The sequence below is a fragment of the Octopus sinensis genome, linkage group LG5 (genome assembly GCF_006345805.1).
Source record: "Octopus sinensis linkage group LG5, ASM634580v1, whole genome shotgun sequence".
Classification (NCBI taxonomy): Eukaryota; Metazoa; Mollusca; class Cephalopoda; order Octopoda; family Octopodidae; genus Octopus; species Octopus sinensis.
Window position 1 is genome coordinate 87,520,792 of NC_043001.1, and position 8,490 is coordinate 87,529,281.

An 8,490-nucleotide genomic window follows, 5' to 3' on the forward strand; every position below is an offset into this window, starting at 1 on the left:
GAAATAAAATAAGAAATGAAAGAGTAAATATGTCACTTCCTCAAACTCACCTGTGGTCTCCATGTAGCTTTCTTGTTTGTAATTAGGACACAGGTAGACAATATGCACTCACTCTCTCAATATCCTATACACTCATTCCAACACACTTCCCCTCTCGCATAACTTTCTCTCTCACTCTCACTATGCGCATACTTCATTTATTTATATATGGAAGACACATACAATAGAAATGCAAAATGGCTGACGGTTAGTAAGGAGAGACACACAAAGAAGAAAACAAAGGACCACTAATGCGGTCACAGGAGTGTGACGAAAGAACTCTGGCCAAAATAAGATTAAAATTAATGTAAAAAATAAATAACACTGAAGCAAAGTAACACCAAATATATAGTGTGTGTGTTTTTATTGGCTAAACTGGCAAAATGACCACTCCGAAATACAACAATGTCTGTTTCAACACACAACTTCACATAAAAAATCTTGTACAACAAATATATATATATATATATATATATGTTTAAGTAGTTGAATGAATTATCCCAGTATGGATAATTCGGTTAACCGATACCCGGGTAGCAAATTCACATCAGAAAACACGGTTGAAGCTACATGCCAAGGGCAGAAATCACGTGCTTTCGTGTGGAAATTTGTGTGTTTTTTTACTATAAATAAATGAAAGAATGGAGTCGAACGACGATTTAACAAAATTCCTTTATTCTCGACATATGTTTCGAAGACTGCATATTCTCAATTCCGAAGGAATAAAGGGTGCATTATGCCGCCTTCTCATCAGGAAAGACAAGGAACTTATGTCAGCATCATGACGAACAAAAACTTTTAGATGACTGCCCACACGTAGTCCATTATCGCTGATGCACTCGCTGCCCCAGTGAGGAGAGTGTTAAATCAGCAAACTGGGATGCTAATGCAACATGGAAGAATGCATTTCTTTGGCTTTTGGAACATCAGATCCCTGATGAATGAAGAAACACAGGCACTAACAATGCACACTCTCTCCAAATATAACATCGATATTGCATGCCTCTCTGAAGTTAGACTTCCTGATTCTGGTTATCGCAAAATCAAAGTATCCCAACACGATGCATCATACCATCTCTACCTCAGTGGAGCAACTGATAACTCTGGCCTTCATGGAGTTGCCTTCACCCTCAACGATCACGCCAATGCGTCACTCCTTGCCTGGGAACCTATCTCCCCCACCCATCTAGCCCGTATCCGCCTCAGAAGTTCAGCTATCAACATCAGTGTCATTGTTGTCTATGCTCCTGCTCTCAACGCTTCTGATGAAGTTAAAGACTCCTTCCATGATGCTTTACAGGCAGTTGTTGATCGTATACCCGCAAGCAACATTCTAATCATTGCAGGCAATTGGAATGCCCACACAGGACCAAGTAACACCACTTATGACCACATACTGGGATGGTTTGCGATTGGCAACCAATGCACCAATGGTGAAAGACTTGTCAATTTCGCTGCTGCAAATCATCTTACTGTTTCCAGCACGCGCTTTCAACATCCACGGCACCATCTTCTTAGTTGGTACTCCAATGATGGTGTCACAGCAAACCAGATTGACCATTTTCTCGTTAGAAGCCGCTGGTCGTCGAGTGTCCTTGATTGTCGAATGTTCAGAGGCACAGAAACCAGCAGTGAACATGGTTCTGATCATATATTAGGATGGGCAAAACTACGTCTTCATCTCAAGGCCATCAAGTATCACTCTAAGCCTCTAAGATATGATATCTCGAAGCTAAAAAGTAACCAAACCGAACATTTATTCCGTATCAAATTAACAAATCAGTTTAACGGGCTCAAAGTCCTTCAATCTGCTTCCTCAGATGAAGTCTGGCAAGTGGTCAAACATAATCTTCAATCTGTGATGTCCACAACACTTGGCACTACTAAGCGAAAAGACAAAGATTGGATCTCGGGCCGAACAATCGAAATTGCTGAAAAAGCGAAACAAGCTCGATGCAACAAATCCGATACCTACAGACAACTGTGCCGTGAAGCTGCCTGTTCTGCCCGCGCTGATCGAAATAAATTCTGGAGGACGGTGGCTGAAGACATGGAACATGCCGCATCTGCTGGGGACTCCTGTAAGCTCTACAGCCTCCTTCGATCGAGCACAAAGACAGGCTGGAGTGGTAACAAAACCATTTTGGACCAGAATGGCGATCCCATCACCAATCTCACTGAGCGTATTTATCCATAATTAGTTCATAATAAAGTGGGTTTCCTGATGTATGAAGGTATGCTGTTTGCATTTCTGATCACTTTATTATGAACTAATTATGGATAAATACATCGTCTGTGAGTATGAAATCTCTCCTCATATCTCCAGAATTCAAACATTCGTCATTATTATGGATGGATTTACATTTTCAATTTCTGTGAAACTAAGAGGTTTTTTAAAATACTTTTTTAAAGCCTGTTATTTGACTGTGCAACATTAAAGATCTTTGGATGTCCGTTTATTATCTAAATCTGATTTTTATAGAACTATCCCAAATGTTTCATGAGTGTAGCCTCACCCCCCTTTGATGTTTGGAGAACTCAGATGTTTTTTCGGCTGATGAGTACGGGCCACGTGTATTTGCTGCAATATTTGCAGCCTTAATAATGGTGTCTTCGTACGAAACAATTGTACCGAAATATTGATCCATTTTTGTTGCTTTTTTCTTGCTTATAATCACCCCGCATTATCTTATGGTTAATACCATATAGATTTCTGGTGCACCTAAGTTAAGTACCTCATTCATGTGAATTCAACAGAACTCACTTGAATCTTAATTACTTTTACTATATATATATATATATATATATATATATATAAAACTCTAGTTGTGTGAGTGTCTGTCCCCTTCGATTTAGATTCCTAACTCCTCCCACATTTTGCGGTGCAGTTTAACCAAATTCGGGTATCTTATAGTCGTGATTCATATCGAGCCCGTCTGACTATTAGCGCGCGTCAATGATGAGTCTACGATTTTAAAAATAATTTAACATCATTTTTTATTCCATTTTAATGCATAAAATGCATCGTGTGTCGATGGCGGCGGAGTTGGCGTCCACGCTCACAGCTGCACCTGTTTGCTTCTCCCCCTTCCCTCCCTCGTGAAGCTGTGGGGAAGGGAGTGTAAAGAAATCAACGTCGTAATGCGTTGTGAAGGAAACCAGCGTTCTTTTAGAACAACGACTTCATGGCTTGAAGACACCAAAACAAAAATGGCTAAGAAAGCCCGAATTTATAAGGGAAGTAACTCTCTAAAAATGCTTATATAGTTATTTCCCTTACAAACCTGAGCAACGCCGGGCGATACTGCTAGTATATATATAAAACTGTAGTTGTGTGAGTGTCTGTCTCCTACGATTTAGATTCCTAACTCCTCCCACATTTTGCGGTGCAGTTTAATCAAATTCGGGTATCTTATAGTCGTGATTAATATCGAGCCCGTCTGGCTATTAGCGCGCGTCTACGATGAGTCTACGATTTAAAAAATAATTTAACATCATTTTTTATTCCATTTTAATGCATAATTTTTCGTGTGTCGATGGCGGCGGAGTTGGCGTCCACGCTCAAACACCTGCACCTGTGTTTGCTTCTCCCCCTTCTTCCCTCCCTCGTGAAGCTGTGGGGAAGGGAGTTTAAGGAAATCAATGTCGTAATGCGTTGTCAAGGAGACCAGCGTTCTTTTAGAACAACGACTTCATGGCTTGAAGACACCAAAACAGAAATGGCTAAGAAAGCCCGAATTGGCATCTATAAAGGAAGTAACTCACTAAAAATGCTTATATAGTTATTTCCCTTACAAACCCGAGCAACGCCAGGCGATACTGCTAGTATATATATATATTATATATATATATATATCATCATCATCATCATCATCATCATTTAGCGTCCGTTTTCCATGCTAGCATGGGTTGGACGGTTCAACTGGGGTCTGGGGAGCCCGAAGGCTGCACCAGGCCAGTCAGATCTGGCAGTGTTTCTACAGCTGGATGCCCTTCCTAACGCCAACCACTCCGAGAGTGTAGTGGGTGATTTTATGTGCCACCGACACAGGTGCCAGACGAGGCTGGCGAACGGCCACGCTCGGATGGTGTTTTTATGTGCCACCGACACAGGTGCCAGACGAGGCTGGCAGACGGCCACGCTCGGATGGTGTTTTTATGTGCCACCGACACAGGTGCCAGATGAGGCTGGCGGACGGTCACGATCGGATGGTGTTTGTTACGTCCCCAAAGCACGGAGGCCAGTCTATGCGGTACTGGCTACGGCCACGTTCGGATGATTTTCTTGTGTGCCACCGGCACTGGTACCACAAAGATACAAATTCCATTGATGTTCATCTATTTTGATTTGTTTTGATTTGATTTTCACTTGCCTCAACAGGTCTTCACAAGTGTCACAAGAAGGAAGGTATGCACAGGTGGACTGACTACGTCCCAGGTAGGGGCCACGGGTTATGGCCTGACTAGTCTTGCCGGGTCTTCGGATGGTGTTTTTATGTGCCACCGACACAGGTGCCAGATGAGGCTGGCGAACGGCCACGATCGGATGGTGTTTGTTACGTGCCCACAGCACGGAGGCCAGTCGATGCGGTACTGGCTACGGCCACGTTCGGATGGTTTTCTTGTGTGCCACCGGCACTGGTACCACAAAGATACAAATTCCATTAATGTTCATCTATTTTGATTTGATTTGATTTGATTTTCACTTGCCTCAACAGGTCTTCACAGGTCTTCACAAGTGTCACAGGAAGGAAGGAAGGTATGCACAGGTGGACTGACTACGTCCCAAGTAGGGGCCACGGGTTATGGCCTGACTAGTCTTGCCGGGTCTTCGGTTGGTGTTTTTATGTGCCACCGACACAGGTGCCAGATGAGGCTGGCGAACGGCCACGATCGGATGGCGTTTGTTATGTGCCCACGTCACAGAGGCCAGTCGATGCGGTACTGGCTACGCCCACGTTCGGATGGTTTTCTTGTGTGCCAACGGTACTGGTACCACAAAGATACAAATTCCATTGATGTTCATCTATTTTGATTTGGTTTGATTTGATTTGATTTGATTTTCAGTTGCCTCAACAGGTCTACACAAGTGTCACACACTTGCCTCAACAGGTCTTCACAAGTGTCATAAGTAGGAAGGTATGCACAGGTGGACTGACTACGTCGCCGGGTCTTCGGATGGTGTTTTTATGTGCCACCGACACAGGTGCCAGATGAGGCTGGAGAACAGCCACGATCAGATGGTGTTTGTTGTGCCCACAGCACGGAGGCCAGTCGATGCGGTACTGGCTACGGCCACGTTCGGATGGTTTTCTTGTGTGCCACCGGTACTGGAACCACAAAGATACAAATTCCATTGATGTTCATATATATATAATATATATATATGTATATGTCTATCTATCTATCTATATACATATATATATATATATATATACACCTGGTGAAGTTAGTTAAATCAGAATTCGGACACTATGTCCTACCCAAGTAGAAAGTTACTGTTTATCAGGGTGACAGAGGTTTATCTGGGATTTTTTGAAGGAATTTTTCCAGAGACTTCTTGAACTTTATGGGGTCTATTTCTGCTTTAATGTGTTTTGATATCATGTTAAAGAGAGTGGGGCCAATTGATGTGAGATAATTGTGCCAAATTGTTATTATGAGATGCAGTGGGATTTATGTGGTCGGTGGATAGCACGGGGCAGGAGTCTTGGGTGTATCTTAAAGGTGATGCCAGCATCATTCGGGAAATGCTGATAGAATATTTTCCTCATCATGCAGATGATACAGTGCTCATGTCAACATTGAAGAGGATAAAGCTTGATCTTTTCTAGTTGATTCCAATGGTCAAGGACTGTCATGCCATCTGTCTATTTTGTAATTGACCTTTGAGGGGCTTCAAGTTTCATGGGAATTTGTTCTGTGTGGGAAGACCATAGTGGACAACTGTATTGAAAGAGGGGTCAGGCAAAAGTGGAGAAGAGAAGGATAGTGGTGCGGATATCAGGCTATCTCTCAACTGGAAAGTTCTGAGAATACAGGAACACATTCTGCTGACCATGTTGACTTTGCTGTGTATAATAGCGGCGCACCCTCTATATATATGTATCTCTATCTGTCTGTCTGTGTGTCTATCTATGTATCTATCTATCTATCTATCTATCTATCTATATATATATATATATATATATATATATATACAGATATAAACATACATATATATATACACACACATATAAAGAGATATACATGTAAATATATGTATATATACACACACATACACATATACACATGTATATAAGTATTATATGCTCTCATCCACTTGTGTATGTGTGTCTGCCTTTTCTTTAATTTCTTAAAATCATTGTCCTATATTTATATATATATATAAAATACTGTATATATACACTTACATACACAGTGATAGAAGTGACGTTTTGACTAAAAGAGAAGTACCTATTTGCTTGTAGAGTATGGAGATACTGGCTTGTAAATCAAAAATTGTATAGAGTAAAATATATTTACGATCAACTTTCCGTGACTTGAAGTCATCAGATAAAAACTGAGATGAAAATAACTATCGATGAAAACTAAATTGTTCATACCAATTTTTTAAATAAGAGGAAAAGGGGAGAGAACTCTTATTTATTAGTTTGGGTGAGTTTTCTCCTTTTTCTCAGCTAAGCAAGCGAAGGAAAGTGTTAAATCCGGAAAAAGTAATGTATGAATCTATACTCATAAATCACAATCGTATAAAATCGGTGGTAGCAAGTTATATTTCTTTAAGGCTAATTACTTATCTTAAAGAATATAATGAAAGATATTTGTTTAATGACTGCGTGGTTAAAAAGCTCACATTGCAACCAAGTGGTTTTGAATTCAGCCTCACTGTGTAGTACTTTGGAGAAGTGTCTTCTTTTATAACCCTGGATCAACCAATGCTTTTGAGTGAATTTGGAAGATAGAAACTGTACGGAAGCCCTGATGTTTCTGGGATCTCAGATGATTATGAAGAAGAACACCGGAGAGGTTTGAGATTTTTATGATAAACAAAATTTTATTCTTTCTGTACACAAAAAACAAATACTGTCTTTACTAGGAATGACCAAGCGTCAAGGGAGTCTCGGACGTTATTAATCTTGATATAGTTGTAACTGCAGCTAAAGTGTGGTTATCTGTTTGCCGTGCTACTGACTTGTAATATCTTTCATCCTCTGACTGTTCATTGCCTTTGCGTTGTCAGTTGCTGTTGGTCATCTCCTATGGTATCAGTGCTCTCCCTCTCTCTCTCTCCCTCTCTCTCTCTCTCCCTCTCTCTCTGCTGTTTCTCAAAGCCCTCTAGTTAAGTAGCTAAGGTGTGCCAAATATATACTGATGCGGAAAGGTGGGATTTTTGCTTGAGTTAGTTTTAAGCGATGTCATGATTAGTTAAATTTTTTTTTATCGCGTGGTTAATATTCTAACAAATCCCGACGTTGGGTGATTGCTGAATATTCCTGCTACAGGGGTTTTCGAGTCTTTCAATATCAGACCCCTTCATCCAGTTGACCCAGCCAAAGTTGATCGGCTTGCATCCCAATACCAGCAAACCTTTGGTCTGCCTTCTTTATCCAAAGCCAGCTAGTGGCCTTCTCTGCAGCTTTAATGATGGAATTTATAACCATCCTTTTTGCTGCACCAGTAGCTTCAAGCCCAGTCAGAGATTTGTAGAATGACCATCTGACAAAACCATGACAGTCCATTTCTGTTGCTTTGCTTTGTGCCTGCCAGGTCTGATTTCTGCTATGCTCTTCCAGCTTCTAGAATTTGGCAAGTTTCTTCTCATGAGCATCGTCCATGTGTTCCTCCCAGGGTACTGTCATTTCTCACATGATCACTTTGGTGGAATTTGAGATCATTATGTCTGGGCAGAGTGTTGTTGGTATTATGTGATCTGGGAACTTTAACCATTCCGTGGGATCTGCCAGTCTGGTGCAGTGGAGATTAGGCATGATGGTCATTGATGTTTCAGTAGACTGGACTTTTCTCCAACTTTCTTTTCATTTTTGTTTTACTTGTTTCAATCATTTGACTGTGGCCATGCTGGAGCATCGCCTTTAGTTGAGAAAATCGACCCCAGGACTTATTCTTTGTAAGCCTAGTACTTATTCTATCGGACTCTTTTGCCGAACCACTAAGTTACGGGGACGTAAACACACCAGCATCAGTTGTCAAGCGATGTTGGGGGGACGAACACAGACACACAAACATATACATCCACACATACGTATATATATATAAACATATATACAACAGGCTTCTTTCAGTTTCCGTCTACCAAATCCACTCACAAGGCTTTGGTCGGCCCAAGGCTATAGTAGAAAACACTTGCCCAAGGTGCCACACAGTGGGATTGAACCTGGAACTATATGGTTGGTAAGCAAGCTACTAACCCCACAGCCACTCTCACGC